A 17,939-nucleotide genomic window follows, 5' to 3' on the forward strand; every position below is an offset into this window, starting at 1 on the left:
ATATACCTAATATTAAACATTCTGATGGCAGCGAGAATGGTATATGCCCAGCAATGGAAAAGTGAAAACACTCCTTCAGAAAAGGAGATAATAGAGAAGATATTGGTTTGCACAGAATTGGACAGATTAACGCTAGAAATAAAAAACAAAGGGGAGACAGAATATTATGACACATGGAACAGATATTATCAATGGCTGGAATTAAGAGGTGGGAGTCGGAACATGAAATAACTAGGCTAAGTAGACCCAGAATGAGATATTATATATGTATTAGAATGAATATGTTGGTCAAAAATAATTGTACAAGACTAGCAATGTATAAGTAGTATATATGTTATGTATCTTTCACTTTGGTGTGTATGGCAGGATGGTCACACTGTGTTCAATATACCTATATGTAAATAATTAAAAAAAAATTTTTTTTAAAAAAAAGAATGTCCTTTACCCCTTGCTAGCCTGAAGAGGGAGCCTGAAATGCAACGCTTCCCTTCACCGCCCAGGTGCGCTTCTCAGCGAGCGAAATCCTCAATCCTCAGCAATCAGAGCTACGGCTGCAGAATTCTTCTTCCGAAGCTTCTGTTGTTAAGGCGAGCAGACTTACCTTTCAACGCTCAGGAGCCGGCACGGGCTTTCCCCCTCGAGCAGAAACAATTATCTGCTCCTCCCCATCTGTTGCGCGAAGGCGAGAGCAAGAGGAAGGTGCAAGAGTCGCAATCAAGAGGCTGCTCAGTCTCGATAATAGTATTGCATTACCGAGATTCTCTGGGACAGGGCAGCGCGAACTTGGGAAACCCCTCCATGTCGACAGATTTGCCAGGCGGCAGGGAGGGAGGTGCAAGCTCTGGAAAAATGCAGCTGCGTTGCTCAGCCGACCTCTAGTTTCCACCGCCAGTAAGTAATGTTTATTATTTGCCTCCGAACGTCGACACGTAGGGAGAGGGCCGCTTTGCCAGTTGCCCCCTGGGACAGGTTCTTGCGATTTGAAGCCAGTAGCATTCCTTTTGGAAGGGAATTTTCGAAAAAAAGGAGAAAGTTAAAGTTGACGGGGAAGATCGTACTGTAAGTATTCATGCTCAATTGGTGTAATACTTTTCACAGAGAAACCCATCCACCACACTGCTGGGCCATCTTTTATGCCGTGCAGTTTAAATTCCTGCAACAAAGAAGAGTAGGTATTCCTTTTCTAGTGGTGGTGCTCAATCCTGAAATAAGAGTAGAAATTGAGAGTGCACTTGAGTGCATGCAGAGGCTATTCCACAGGCAGCCCATCTTTGCAACAGGAACCTTAATCCAGTTCGGAGGGTGAGGTGATGTTTTCAGACAACCTGAATGAAGATTTTTGTTAATAGAATTTAACTTCTAGGTTTTCCCTTAAAGATGGATTTTACTTTGAATTTTTTTATCTGGTGAAACAATTACTGTTGAGAAAACTAGGATAAATATGGAACTCAAATTTGTGGACAACTGTCTCAGATAATGTTACTTTTGCTATCCTTTTTAAGAATATATTTTTGTTAAAACCTACTAACAAATACATATTGCAGCAAATGGTCTGCATATCCATTTGAAGTTGACTGCTTTATTTTTTTGTTGACGTCTTAAAGGGTGTGCAGTAAACAAAGAACTGGATGCCTCAGCTAATTGTGGTTTCTTTGTGTTTCGGTACATATAGATCCTTTTAATAGCTACAGAATGAATCATGTTCTGTTCTAACATCAAGTTGAATTATTTTGCTTGAGAGTAAGATTAACATGTGAAAGCATTCATTATTCCTATCTCTAGTTAAGCAAGGAAGAAGTTCCCATTTCTCAACACATCTGTGTGGTTGAGCTATCTCCACTAAAAAAATAGTTGTGTCTGAGTAGTCATAATGTGAACAATTTGTGTCTGCATTATTAATTTATGATGGCTCATCCAGGCATCACTGCTATTATGACAGCATGTGCGAAAAGTACTCAAACCCTAATTGGAATTGACATTGAAAAATGTATTCCATATCTTATAGAACTCCGACAAGTCTCAATTCGTGATTACTAACACTGTATTTAAAAAAATCACTTAATTTTAGCCAAGAAAAACTTTACAATCCAGTCAAGCTAACAGAAATTTCTTTACTGGACAAATTGTATTTACATGAGAAGTTGCAGTTGCAGCTCAACCGTTTTTCTTCTGGAAGATGTTCCTTTTAATTTTAGCTATATAGCATGTTACAATCCTATTATAAATTTGAAGATGCCATTTCAGTCCCAAAGGTGCTTTTTCAGGAGGTAACTGGACTTTCTTGTTTTTTCTTTGAAGACATTTCGCTTCGTATCCAAGAATCACGTGGATGACTGAGAATCTCTATAGACCCTTATGCCATTTCAGTATTAATGGTTAAGCAAGGGAATAAAGATTGTACAAATGATCATGCAGAGTTTTAAATGTCTGCTGTTTTTGTTCAGCAAAGAATTGTTGAGAAGAGAAATAAGGATAACATTGCAAAATGCAATACTAAAACGTTCAATTGAAATAATTAGTTAGACAAAGAGGGTGGAAACATGCAGTGAAATCTGGTGAAATGCAATGAACCATTTGAGAATGAGGAACAACTACTATGTATACCTATATTTTACTACTATTGCTAAACTTCTGGTGATTTGATATTTATTTTTGCTGGAGATTTGAATTCAGCAGAAGCCCTTGTTAAAGAATAGGAGTCAACCTTTTGTGGTAAACCAGGTCAGAAAACAGACTTCACATTGCACTGGAGGATTAGAACTACATTTTATTGAGAGGCTATTAATAATAGAATGTTGCAAGCCTGATTGTACTTTACCTCCCAGCCCTCTTTTTGACTTGTGCAGTATACAGGTCCTTAATGGAAGGCAGGTTGGTAGTAATTGTTTTTTCTGCAGTTCTAATTATCTGTTGAAGTCTGTGCCTGTCTTGTTGGGTTGCAGAACCAAAACAGACCGTTACAGTGGTACAGTTGACAGACTCAATAATTCCCCTGTAGAACTGTATCAGCAGCTCCTTGGGCAGTTTGAGCTTTCTGAGTTGGCGCAGAAAGAACATTCTTTATTGTGCTTTTTTGATGAGGTTTTTGATGTTATGTGTCCATTTTAGGTCTTATGATATGATAGATCCTAGAAATGTGAAGGTCTCTACTGTTGATACTGTGTTGTATTGTAAGAGGTGGTAGTATGGGATGGTTATTCTACTACCATTTCTACAGTTTTGAGTGTGTTCAGTTCCAGATTGTTCCGGTCACACCATGAGGCAAGTTGTACAACCTCCCATCTGTATGCGGATTCGTCATTGTCTTGAATGAGACCAATCACTGCTGTATCATCTGCAAACTTCAGTATTTTAACAGATGTATCACTTGAGATGCAGTCATTGGTAAATAGAGAGAAGAGATGTGGACAAAACACATCACCTTGGGGGGGTGGCCCTGTGGTAATTGTACAGGTATCAGATGTGATTCTACCTTCTCTCTTTATATCCCAGTGAATTAGGGAGAAGCCTGCTTGACTCTCTTCCAAATACTACCTTGTTTCCCGTGACTGAAGGAATGTTTCAGCCTTTTTTATTTTTAAAGAGAATCTTGCATATTTCTCTCAAGGTTATCTTCCCTGATTCTCTAAAATATGCTTCTGAAACATAACAGGCTTGCACCTAAATAAATATTAGGTAATTTATTTAGAAATAATCCATTAAAAATAAAATAAAATGCTCACAAGTTCATCTTGGTTGCAGAGTTTGGACATAGTTCAGCTATGGATAAATATAAGTAATTATATTAGTAAAAAAGTAAATTAAGAAATATGTAGATAGAAGTAAGCTGTTCTAACCTCAACTACATCTTTAAGAGACAAAAGCACAGGAGAAAACAAAACAGGAAACTTCCTTTATGTCTTAAACATAGAAACATAAGTAAGAAGCAGACTTTCATCTCTTAGTGACCCTCTTAGTGGTCAAAAGAGGTTTATATTGGAAAGGTCAGTGTTTAATGAAATTCACATGAAAGGATCAGCCACTATTATATTGTAGTTTAAATATATATTTCACACTTATGATTCTAAAATATTGAGACAAAGATAACTTCAGAAGAGTATATGAGCTTTTTAAGTTCCAATTCTAAAAAGTAACCCTGGCATTCTGAAAAATAGAATCCGTCTGAATGAAATATATTTCAGATTAGTGGAACAATGGAAATAAAATCACAATTTGCTTCAGACTTCCATTGGGAACTTCAGATTGGGTCCTGACTTGATTTGAATTTTTTTGGAGGTTGCCCTGTTCAATTTTTTACTTTTTTTATTTTAATATGAAAAACAAATGGCTGCAAGTCCAACAGAAGGTAATACTGTAGTGGTTATACAGTAATGAAAGAACCTATATAGATTACAATGATTAATTAAACTAAAAGTAAAATCCTTTTAGTATTAGCTAAACCTGTGCCCCTGGAGTCATCATTTCAGAAATATTTCCTTACCTAAACAGAAATAGAATGACCATGGGTGGACAAAAAAGCAATGGGAGCAATAACAACTCAAATTTTATGCCAGCTTCCCGAATCATTTTCCTTTTGGGAATCTGGCAGAGAGCATTAGAAATCTCCTTTTATTCTTCCCTTCCCGGCAGGTAGGTAAGTGGCTGCTATTAGAGGGCAGAGGGAGCAAGGGATTGTGAAACTGGAAAATTGTCTGGAATGTTGAAAATGAAGATCACCTGACTGTAGTAGCAGCCAGTAGCATTGAAGCAGTCTCAGCTTCCCCAAATTTCATCATGTCTTGTCATGGCTTGTGAGACAGAAGAGGATAAGGACACAAGTGATCAGACAGAGGATAAGAATGTTGGAGGGGCTTGTATACTTGACACCAACGGGAAAAAAAAAGAGAGGAAAGAGTTAACTTTTGGAAAGTGTGAGCAATTTGGATTGCTGCCATTCGGGAAGACTGGATTAACAAGTGTGAGATGGGGGGAAGATTGGAAGTGGGGAAGCAAGCAAAGTTACTATAGACAATAGTTAAAAATTCACTGTTCTTTTTTTGGGGGACTATTGACTTGGAGGTCTAATAAGTTGAAACCTGTTAATTGAAGAGACCATATGAAATTTGGAAGATTGGACTGCAAGAGATTTGAACAAAAGGATAACTAAGTATTGATATTTGATTATATTTGTTGATTATATTTGAGTAAATAATTAATTGTGATATCCATATTCCAAATAATTAACTGCTGTATAGTAAGGTCAACTTATTTCCACTTAGACTTATAGACATTTAAAATACTATTTTATAACATTGATATTTAGATTACATATTCCATAGCTTTTATAGATGTACAGATTATTAGTACTTAGAATTTAAGTATAGGAATTTTGACATAAATACCAAACTTGATAAATTTAGATACTTGATTTGGAATTTAATTTTGAAATTATCTTGGATAATATTTATACTTATAAAAGTGTCTAGTCCACTAATTTACTAAGGATATTAGGAATCAATCAATTAGAGTAGTGGTTACTCCTATCTGACATTTTTGATTAGCAAATGCTAATTTGGGATAACATATTTAGTATAATACAAAAACAGAAACAAATTCTCAAAGTAATGACCTCTACAACTACTACAACACTTAAAACTGGGAAGAAGATTATTCCAACATTAACAACTGTGGTGGCATCCCCCGCAACAATGGCACAAAAGACAATTGAGGAAACATTGCCTATGGAGAAACAACCCTCTATCACGAATGCCAATATCCAGTCGACACTCCTCACCTTACAAGAATCTATGCTGAAGCTCCAAGAAATGATGACGAAAAATCATACGGAGACAAGAGCTGATACAAATGAACTAAAAGAAGAGATGGGGAAATTAAAGGTGGAAATGAAAGGAGCAAAGAAATGGAAGACTCCCTGGTCTATTTGGAGATGGATAGAGCCGCAGCATATTTGAGATTCCAGAATATAGTGGAATCAAAAGAAGAGCATCTGGAACAAGTGATAGCAGAAATACTAGCAGAAGTGGTGGAAAAAGACAAAGATTATATTCTGAAAGAGTTGGATGAAGTTTATAGAGTGAGTACAAATTATGCAAGACGCCACAAATGTCCAAAAGAAGTTCACGTAAGATTTGCTACAAAAATGGTCCAGGATATTTATATACAAAATATCCAGAGAAGAAACAATCACATATAAAGATAAAGAACTCTTGGTGCTTAAACAAATCTCAAGAAGAGTGAGAGAGCAAAGGCAAGACTATAAATTCTTGGTGGCCCAATTAAATAAAAAAGGCATTGTATTTAGATGGCTAATCAAAGAAAGGATGTTAATCTCATGGGAAGAAAGGAAAATTAAAGTAGATTCTGTGGAAAAAGCCCAATAATTTTATGAACTGGTAGGCCCAGAAGAACTGAGTAGTACAGGTGAACTAGAATCAAATTCGCAATACGACCAGGATTACCAAAAGAATAGAGACAGGAGTCCCAGGAATCTGAAAAATACACAACAACAAAAGAGAGAAGAACTGAGGACATGTTACCCGCCACAAAGAGAAAGAGAACTAACTACAAGACAAAGAGCAAGAATCAACTAGACAATGGATGAGGAAAAGAAAATATTATCAATTAATAAAAACAGCCTGAATTCCAGGATAAAAAGAAAAAGAATAGTAACTAAACTAATTAAACAAAATGCAGATATGATATGTTTACAAGAAACCCATATAAGGAAGTCAGATGAAAAATATTTAGAATGCCCGAAGCTAGGGAAACTATATGCGACACCAGCAGACTCTGGGAAAAAGAAAGGGATAGCAGTATATGTGAAAGAGAATATGAAAGCAGACCTAATTTGGACAGGTTCCAACTGAAGAATTCTATTAGTAGTGATTTACGCCCCTAACGAAAACCAAAAAGAATTTTTTAAACATTTGCATGAAAAAATAGTAGGATTAGAAAAAAAGAATATTTGTGTCTTAGGGGACTTCAGTGCCATTGTGGACCATCAAAAAGATCACAGTAGTGGGGGGAAGAAGAGGAAAAAGAGAGAGTTATGGAAAACATGCAAGGAAATGATGACTGAATTGAATTTGATAGATGTGTGGAGAAAATTAAACCCAGAGAAAAAACAATTTACATTTTACTCAAATCCACACCAATCATGGACACGAATTGATATGGTGTGGATGAATGGTGAAATAGCAAATGAGTTAAAAGAGATTGAAATTTTACCTAACAAATGGGCAGATCATAATCCGATTCAGATATTGTGGAACGGTAGGAAAAAGCCAAGGAAGAAGTGGACGCTAAATACACAGCTAATTAAAGAAAAAGAATTTATGAATAGACTCAAGGATGAATTAGATTACTTTTTAAAAGAAAATAATAATGAGGCAACTATGAAGCAGAATATTTGGGATACAATGAAGGCTGTAATAAGGGGCACAACGATATCATATACTGCCAGGAAGAATAAAGAAAATTATGCCCAACAAAATAAATTAAAACAAAGAATTAAAGAACTAGAAAGCCAATTACAAAGTACTCCAAAGGATTGTAAATTGCAAAATCAGATGATAGTAACTAAACACAAATTGAACTTAATTGAACAGGAAGGAATGATTACAAAGTTGAATATACTGTAGCTAGACAGATATTCTTTGAACAGGCTAACAAACCATGGAGATGGATGTCCTACAAACTCAAAAAAGAAAAAAGATTAATTTATCAATTAATAGATGAAATGGGGATGCCCAACAGGGAATAGAACAGAAAAAAAAAATTCTATATAAATATTTTGAAGACTTGTATAAAAAGGAGGAGGTAAACGAGAATATGATAAGAAATTACTTGGGCATAACAAACGACAAAGCAATTGGGGATGAGATAAAAGAAATGCTAATTAAAGATATTACGTGGTCTGAACTGAAAACAGCAATAGAAAATAAAAACAACAAAACTCTGGGATCCAATGGAATCCCAGGTGAACTCTACAAGGCAATAGGAGAACAAATAGGACCCCTCATGGTGGAAGTATATAATGAGGTTTTACTTGCAGCTAAAATGACGGATTCATGGAGGGATGCATTGATTTCGCTGATTCTGAAGGAAGATTCAGATCCCCGACTCATACAAAACTATAGACCAATTTCTTTGTTAAATACCAACTATAAAATATTTGCTACTGTTAGTGTTTGGGGATAAACCCCCTAGCAGAGTGTGCAGCAGCAGTCAAGCCAGGCAGGCAAATGAGAGAGAGAGGCTGGGCCCAAGAGTATACACACACTGAAGACAAAAACACTGTTTGTGGTTTTAAATAGTTATTTAATACACACAGAGATTAAGAAGTGTCATTCAGTCCATATGTCAGTATCCAGTATATCAATCCAGTAATCAAGTCCATTAACAGTAAATACAATGTCCTTATCTGCTTGTAAATCTTCTCCTCCCGATACCTTTCTCTCAAAGTCAACGCTGAATCCACAGCTCACCAGGCAAACAGTCCTTGTGTTCAGTTGAAATGGTATCTGGCACAGTAGCCTCCAAAATAAGCAGATAGACGTTCCAACACAGCAGGCAGCAGACCAGGAACAGAACCAGGTGCATCCAGAAGCCCCGTCTATTACGTTTCCCTTCCTACCTATATTGCTGCCTGCAACCGCACCCACAATGACATTGCAGTTTCCTGCTTAAAGCTACAAAACACTTTAACCTAGGTTTACATATTTATTCAACCCAAACCTGGTTGGTGTATCCATATACCCAACATTCTCCCCTTTTGGGTGATATAAATATGTAATGCCTTTACATTCTAAACCCATATTTTTCACAACTCTCTAGATGCTTAATAGCACCTTGGGCTTTAGTAAAATGATCAGCTACATTGTCCTCCGACATGCAGTATTCCAGCTGTATCAATTTACTCTGTACAGATTGTCTTACATTAAGATACCTCAAATCTGTATGTTTACTTCTCGTTTTAACTGCAATATTAGTGGCCATTTGAATTGCTGCCTGATTATCTTCATGTACAACTATAGGGTAATTTACAGTTATACCCATATCCTTCAACATTTGTTTGTACATAATCAACTCAGTACACAATAAAGATAAACAGGAGAATTCTGCCTCCATAGTAGACAAACTTAAATGCTGTTGCCTTATAGACTTCCAGCCTATTAACGTCTTACCGAGCATTATGGCTGTTCCTGAAGTCGACTTTCTAGTATCTCTTTCTGCTGCAAAACTAGCATCTGCATAAGCACTCAATATGAGATCACCTTTTGGTTCTAAATACAGTGCATGGTGTAATGTACCTTTAAGATATCTTAGGATTCTTTTCAATGCTATCCAGTGACATTGAAGCGGATCATTATTGTGTCGTGCCAGCTGATTAATACTAAAAGCAATATCTGGCCTTGACCAATTGCTAATATATGATAAGCTACCAATCAAAGATTGATACAGTTCCTTATCACATTTGGGACTTTGTGTATCCATTTTGCAAATATCCTGACTCATTGGAGTCTTTGCAGGCTTACAAAATTCCATCTTATAATCTATTAGCAATTTAGATATCTTATCTTCCTGAGATATCTTAAAACCTTTCTGTGTTTTCAGTATATTCAATCCTAGATATCTCTTTATCTCCCCTAATTGCTTGATTTTTATTTTCTTGGCTAATGATGCAATTATTTCATTTGCTTCATCATTAGTTTTAGTAATCAGAGCAATATCATCAGTAAACAACAATAATAATGATATCTTCCCATTTTTTTCTTTCTTAAATAGACATGGGTCAGCTAAACCAGCTTTAAACCCTATATTGTTCAGTTCCTTCACAATATACTGGTTCCATTCATAGCCCGATTGTTTAAGACCATAAAGGCTCTTCTTTAATAACCAACAATCATTATCATTATTATTGTCTCCTTTCAATCCACTAGGCTTTTTCATATAAACAGTATGTCTTAGTGGAGCATGCAAGTAAGCAGTTTCCACATCTAAATGGTTAACTATATATTGCTTGCTTGCTGCCCACACTAATGCTGCCCTTAAAGTTGCTGCTTTCAGACTAGGTGCAAATACTTCATCATAGTCTTTTGCACTTTGTCTAAAGCCTTGGGCTACTAACCTTGCCTTATGGATTGTGTTTCCATCCTTATCTGTTTTTATTTTAAAAATCCATTTGCAGCCAATGGGTTTTTCATTACTAGGTAATCTCACGTTTTCATACACTTTCATATCCTTCAGAGACTTCAATTCTTTATTAATTGCTGCATACCTTTTTTTTTTCTCTTTAGAAGGATATCTTTTAATCTCATCCACAGTATTTGGGATTCTATTTTCCTGGCACACTGTGTTAGCCTGGTATCTTTCAGGCGGTCTAGAAATACGTGTAGTCCTTCTGGGTATTACTGGGCTTGGTTGAGTTACTACCTGTTCCTCATCCTCAGCTATTTCTTCCTCTAGGGGCAGTACTTCTTCCTGTACTTCTTCCTTTACATTATTTTTAAAGTTACAGGGATACTTAATGGGATTTCTGTATGATTCAATAATCACTTCGTTATTGCTATCCTGCTCTAACTTATCCCATCCTACGTGCTCTAGAAATTGGGCATTGGCACTACATAACACCTTAGATGTGCCTTTCTCCCAAAATCTATATGCCCTATGGTTAGCTTGGTAACCAACGAAGAAAAATTGTTTAGCTCTATGTTGCCCTTTACGCCAGAGTTGTGTAGGGATATGCACCCATGCTGGTGCACCAAATGTGTGCAGGTAACTCAGATCAGGCTTCCTACCATGCCACATGGTGAATGGTATTTCACCAGTAGTTGAGTTAACAACATTATTTAATAAATGATTAGCACACATTGTGGCCTCCCCCCACAAAGAATCAGGTAACCCAGAATCAGTTAACATAGTACGGGTCATCGCCTGCAATGTTTGGCCTCGCCTTTCAATATATGCATTGTGCTGTGGTCTGTATGGTGCAGATGTCTTATGAGCTATTCCAGCTGCCTTTAATCTATTCTGGAATTTGCTATTAACAAATTCCGTGCCATTATCTGTCACCAGGGTTATAATTTGCCGTTTGGTTTTTCTTTCAGCAAACTTTAACCAATTGAAGAAATGTTGATATGTTTCAGTTTTGCTTTTCATTAGGTAGCAAAACCCATATCTAGAGTAATGGTCCATAATGCTCAGTATATATCGAGCACCCCCCATACTGGGTTTCTTTGGACCTATAATGTCTGCAAATACTACTTCTAAAGGTTCTTTAGTTTTGAAACCATTTAGCCTATTTGCAGACAATATTTTACTCTTATCTTCACAACAGACATTACAACGCAAATACTTATCACAGGGCTTTAACCTTATTCCTTCAGATAACTCTACTGTACGTTTTAGCATTTTAACATTCACATGCCCCAAACGTCTATGCAATAAATGGATACATTCATCATGAGGCTTGATATTATTAAATACAGTCTGTGCCTCCCCTTTCTTACTGTCATGTAAGACATATAATGCTCCATTTAAAGCTGCAGTTACCTTTTTGCCATCTCTTTCCAGTATGCACTTATTATTCTTAAATGTAACCACATATCCTAGTTTATCTAATACTCTTACAGAAAGTAAGTTCATCTTTAACTGTGGTACATATAACATTTTTATATTCTGGTTTAAACATGGACAATAAGCAATACCTTCACCCTTGGCCTTGAGGTGCCAACCATTGGCGAGTGATATACGTTGAGAACTTGTAGACATTTTTATAAACTTTGTCTTATCTCTCGTGATGCAGTAGGATGCACCACTGTCCACCACCCATAAATCATTCTTCATATCACAATTGCCAAGCATGGCCAGTTCAAAGGATTTCTTTGGCTTCTTTACATTCTGGCTTTTTCCTTTTCTGCAGAATCTTGCCAAATGTCCTCTGCCTCCACAATTAAAACACTTTTTTAATTGTGTATGCCGTTGAAGATAACTTCTCTTCTTCCGGGTGCTTTACTTTACACAGCTGGTTTCTTTCAGGCTTTGAAGATAATTTCTCTTCATTAGTCTTATCTTCCCTCAGCTGGTCACGTTCACTCCTTCTCCTGGCTTCTTCTAATAGCCTGCCGGTTATCTCAGTTACTGATAAGCTGTCTTTTGGCAATACCTCTAATGCAGTCACAAAATCATCATAGCTTCGATCCAAAGAAGACAGTATGATGTATACTTGTTGCAACTCATTAAATATAAGCTCTTTTTCTTGCAATTCTTGAAAAATGCTTTTCATACAGTTTAAATGAGTTAACATGTCTCCATTCTTCTCAAGATGTGTTCTAAACAGCTTCCGTGTAAGATTGATATGAGCTCCTACACTGTCTCGAACATAAATCCTTTTAAGATTATCCCAGCAGTCTGCAGCATTTTCCACTCCACGGATATGAATGAGTTGCTGGTCAGACAGGGTGAGACCTATGATGCACAAAGCCTGTTCATTCTTTCTTTCATAGTCCTGTATCTTTTTTGCATCCTCTTCTACAGTAGGATCTAGGTTAGATACATCTGGTGGGTTTGTTATAATGTTCCACAAACCTTCTCTTCGTAGAAGTAAACTACATTTCATTGACCATGAAACATAGTTTGTTCCATCTAGTCTGGATATCATGGACAGACTTGGCAAATTTACTTGTGCCATTGCTCTTGTGATAAACAACTATTTAACAAACAGTTTGTATTTACAGTAATGTGCAACTCACACCAGCTCTCACTGCTATATCCTGGTTAGTTAGACTGTGCACACTGCTGGGCCCATAACCAATGTTAGTGTTTGGGGATAAACCCCCTAGCAGAGTGTGCAGCAGCAGTCAAGCCAGGCAGGCAAATGAGAGAGAGAGGCTGGGCCCAAGAGTATACACACACTGAAGACAAAAACACTGTTTGTGGTTTTAAATAGTTATTTAATACACACAGAGATTAAGAAGTGTCATTCAGTCCATATGTCAGTATCCAGTATATCAATCCAGTAATCAAGTCCATTAACAGTAAATACAATGTCCTTATCTGCTTGTAAATCTTCTCCTCCCGATACCTTTCTCTCAAAGTCAACGCTGAATCCACAGCTCACCAGGCAAACAGTCCTTGTGTTCAGTTGAAATGGTATCTGGCACAGTAGCCTCCAAAATAAGCAGATAGACGTTCCAACACAGCAGGCAGCAGACCAGGAACAGAACCAGGTGCATCCAGAAGCCCCGTCTATTACGTTTCCCTTCCTACCTATATTGCTGCCTGCAACCGCACCCACAATGACATTGCAGTTTCTTGCTTAAAGCTACAAAACACTTTAACCTAGGTTTACATATTTATTCAACCCAAACCTGGTTGGTGTATCCATATACCCAACAGCTACTATTATAGCAAATAGACTAAAAAGAATCTTGAATGAATATATACATAAAAACCAAAATGGATTTCTCCCCAACAGACAAATTAGGAACAATTGAAGAAATGTTAAATGTTTTGGAATACTATGAAGCCCACCCGGAAAAACAAATAGCCTTTGTATTCTTGGATGTGCAGAAGGCCTTCTACAATTTAAATTGGCAATTTTTAATTCAACAAATTTACAGTATGAATTTAGGCACTAAATTTGAAAACATTGTAACCACAATTTATGCCTCACAAAAGGAGAATATCATAATTAATGGAGAATATACACGCTCAATAAAAATAGAGAAAGGAGTTAGGCAGGGATGTCCACTATCTCCCCTGCTCTTCATACTATCTTCGGAAACACTACTTACAGGAATTAGGCAGAACCCAGGAATAAAGGGGTTAAAGATTAAGAATATAAATTGCAGTCATTTGTGGACTTTTTCATAGAAGAACCAGTTGAGCTAGGTCAGGAAATGTTGAGAGAGTTAGATCAATTTGGGAAAGTCGCAGGACTCAAAATTAACAGGAAAAAAATGAAATTAATAACCAAAAACTTAACAGAAAAACAGAAATCAGAATTGGAAAAGGCAATGGGATTACAAGTGGTAAAGAAAATTTAATACTTAAGAATATGGTTGACGGCTCATTATAAGACACTAATGGAAAATAACTATAACAAACTACTGCAACAGGTAAAAAAAAGACCTAGAGCTATGGGTTAGATTGCAACTCTCCTTATTAGGGAGGATTGCCACTATTAAAATGACTATTCTTCCTAAATTTATTTATTTGTTCCAGACAATACCAATAAAAATACATAAAAATACTTTGTGGAACTCAATAGGATAATAGCAAAATGTATTTGGCAAGGGAAAAAAATGAGAATAAATTTAAAAGCAATGCAAGGTATGAAGGTATGAAGAGGGTATGGCACTCCCAAATTGGAACTATATCACAGCACAGCTTCCTTACTATGGTTGAAAAAATTGGTAAACTTATCGAATAAAAGAATATTATTTCTAGAAGGCCATGATTTACAGAGGGGGTGGCATGCGTTCTTATGGGATACGGGGAAAACCAAACAGAATTACTTCCACAGATATGTAATTAGAGACTTTTTATTGGCTAATTGGAATAAAACAAAGAAAAAATACTATCTATCTAAAGATTCCGATTTGGATCTCAATGATGGAGGCGAGGATACATCCAAATAATCTGGATATTAACAAGATGATAAAATATAAAGACCTACTGGATGTACAAGGAACTTTAAAATCATGGCAAGATCTCCAAGAACAAGGGCTATGAATTGAAGATAAGTTTCTACAGGTAGTCCTCAACTGTCATTCGTTGTAAGTGACTGATCAAAATTACAACAGCACTGAAAAAAGGGACTTATGACCATTTTTCACACTTACAACCATTGCAGCATCTCTGTGGTCATGTGAACAATACAGGTGAAACTTGAAATACAGGTGCAACTTAAAAGGTGAAACTAATATATGAGATAGACTCATTACATGCAAAGCAAGATAGTTCAAGCCATGATTTCAGCTCATGAAAACCCCAAATCCACAATCTCAGAAAATTAGAATATTACATGCAATCAATAAAACAAGGATTGTACATAGAATAATATCAGACCTTGACAAGTATAAGCATGCATATGTACTCAGGACTTGGTTTGGGCCCCTTTTACAGCAATTACTGCATCAATGCAGTGTGGAGCCCGGGCGGTGTGAGCGGAGGCCGCTGAGCGGCAGGAAAAGGGAGCTGGGCAGCTACGGACCAGCCATCTCCATGCAACATGCCACTGCCCGGCCCTGGCAAGGGAAAGCAGCGGGCGCTCCCCGGGCAGCGGCCTCGGCCCCACCCCCAGGGAAGTGGCTGCCCAGCTCTGGAGCTGATCCACACATGACCGGCTGGAAATGAAGGGTGTGTAGCGTTGGTGTTGTGTGTGCGATTTCTTGGCTCATGGCGCGGGGTCTCTTTTGGCTGGCCCCGATTTTATTTTCAGAGGGGAATATCATGCCTGTATAGAGTGTGTCAATGATGGTTTTCTGCACAACTGTCAGGTCAGCAGTTTTTCCCATGATTGTGATTCCTACTGAACCAGACTGAGAGACCATTTAAAGGGTCAGGAACCCTTTGCAGGTGTTATGGCTTAATTAGCTGATTAGAGTGGGACACTTTGAACCTAGAATATTGCACCTTTCACAATATTCTAATTGTGAATTTGGGGTTTTCATGAGCTGTAAGCCATAATCGTCACAATTATGACAAATCACAGCTTGAACTATCTTACTTTAGATGTAATGAGCCTATCTCATATATTAGTTTCACCTTTTAAGTTGCATTACTGAAATAAATGTACTTTTGCACGATATTCTAATTTTTCGAGTTTCACCTGTAATTTTGACACTTGGCAACTGGGTCATTTTTATGATGGTTGCAGTGTACCAAAGTCATGTGATTCTCCCTTTGCAAACTTCTGACAAGCAAAGTCAATGGAGAAGCTAGATTTGCTTAATAACCATGTTGCTAACTTAACTGATTTAACTTAACTGCAGACTCCAATGATTCACATAACTGTGGCAAGAAAAGTTGTAAAATGGGGCAAAACTCATTTAATTTTCACTTAGCAATGGAAATTTTGGGCACAATTGTGGTAAACAGAGGGCTTCCTGTATTTACATAACACTCAGCACAGCTAAAGCTCTTCATAAAATCACAAATTTCTTACTATTTGCTTTTGTTTATTTGTGTCAGAAGCATCATAATTAAAATAAGTCATACTATATACATTTAAAATGTAAAATATAAGATTAAAATATGTACAAATTAAACAGATTTTGCGCAGAAACTCGCAATATTGTGTTTTATTGCACTGCCATGAGGTCCTCAAGTATACACTGATTGGGCACAAAGGGCAAGCATACATATGTGTTCTGTGCATGTCAGCCAATCGCAAAGAACAGAAGCTCTTTGAGATTATTATATAGTTATGTTATTGTTATATATGTTACGGCTTGAAACAAAAAACTATGGGCAAATTCTATGAGCCCTCAAAATTTCTTAGAACACACACAAAAAAACTGTGGTCCAAACTTTTAAAAACTTTTAACTGTTTGAGGAGTTTGAGTAAACATATGTAATATACACAAAGCATGCAAAAAACCCTTCTAGCAATTCAGGAGACGATGATAAAACTCCAAGAAACAATGTTCATGAATCATAGTGAAATGAAATAAGAGATGGGTGAAATAAAAAGTGATATACACAAATTAGACAATAAAATGGGCTCTATTCAACAAGCAATAGAAGAAAAATGAACAACAGCAGTGGAAATGAGAACGGAACAAACTGAGAAGAAGCTGGAGCTGCTGGATCAGAAGATGATGGAGATAAACAAAGACTTAGAGGATTCTCTTACACATTTGGAGATGGACCACACAGCTTTTTATCTAGGATTTCAAAATGTTACAGAGACTGAACAAGATCATCTAGAAATTATAATGGCTGAATTGATAGCGAAAGCTTTGCAAAGAGATAAGTGTGAAATCCTGAATGAATTGGATGATGTATATAGAATTCATACAAATTATGTCAGAAAGCACAGATTGCGGAGAGAGGTGCATATTAGGTTTGTATGAAAAAAGTAAGATATAATTTATAAAATAAAGAGAAATGAATTGATGATGTATAAAGAAAAAGAGATACAAACACTGAAACAGATTCCGAGAAGGGTGAGAGAACAGAGAAGGGACTACCGCTTCTTGGCAACATAATTGATTAAACGGAATATGCTATTCAGGTGGTTAGTATCAGAAGGGATGCTAGTTTCTTGGCAGGAGAAGATTAAAGTTGACAACCTAGAGAAGGCACAAGAGCTATACAATCAACTCATGGGGATGGAGGAAGAGCAGAGCAGCAGAGAAGAACTGGAGACCAGAAGACAAGAAGAACAACAACAGGGATTAAAAGAAGGAGAACAGGAAGGAAGAACTATGAAAGAGAAAGAACAACATGAGGAAGAAGGGGCAAGACCAAGAATAGAAAGGGACATAAGGAATAATTGAAGACAAAGACAACTATACAAAATAGAAGAATGGGAGAAGAAATTAAATTAATATCAATAAATATCAATGGATTAAATTCACTAGCTAAAAAAAAAATGAACATTTGTAAAATTAGCAAAACAAAAAGTGGATGAAGTGTGCCTGCAGGAAGTACACATCAAAAAACAATATAGGAATTGCTTAGAATATCCCAAATTAGAAACACTTCACGTGGCATTAGCAGATGAAAAAGAAAAGGGATAGACGTATAAGAGAAGAGATAAAGATAAAACTAATTTACACAGACATTAAAGGAAGAATGTTAATGATTGAAATAATGATAGGTCAAAAGCCATTATTATTAATAGTGATATGTGCGCCAAATGAAAATTAGAAGGAATTTTATAAAAAGCTACAAAAAATTATAGAAACAGGACAAAGGAATATTTGTAT

The 17,939-nt window shown here is 36.6% G+C and overlaps 1 protein-coding gene across 1 annotated transcript in view; it reads left to right on the top strand.

Annotated features, from left to right (window-relative positions):
• The first annotated feature begins 595 nt into the window (after positions 1–595).
• TRPC4 (transient receptor potential cation channel subfamily C member 4) overlaps positions 596–17,939 on the top strand; it is a 298,467-nt gene continuing 281,123 nt past the window's right edge. The window contains exon 1 of the mRNA XM_087926046.1: positions 596–891. The gene's annotated coding sequence lies outside the window, so the exon portion shown is untranslated. The remainder of the gene's footprint in view (positions 892–17,939) is intronic.

The sequence above is a fragment of the Pseudonaja textilis genome, chromosome 2 (assembly GCF_049901715.1).
Source record: "Pseudonaja textilis isolate UNSWEBS1 chromosome 2, rPseTex1.2, whole genome shotgun sequence".
NCBI lineage: Eukaryota > Metazoa > Chordata > Lepidosauria > Squamata > Elapidae > Pseudonaja > Pseudonaja textilis.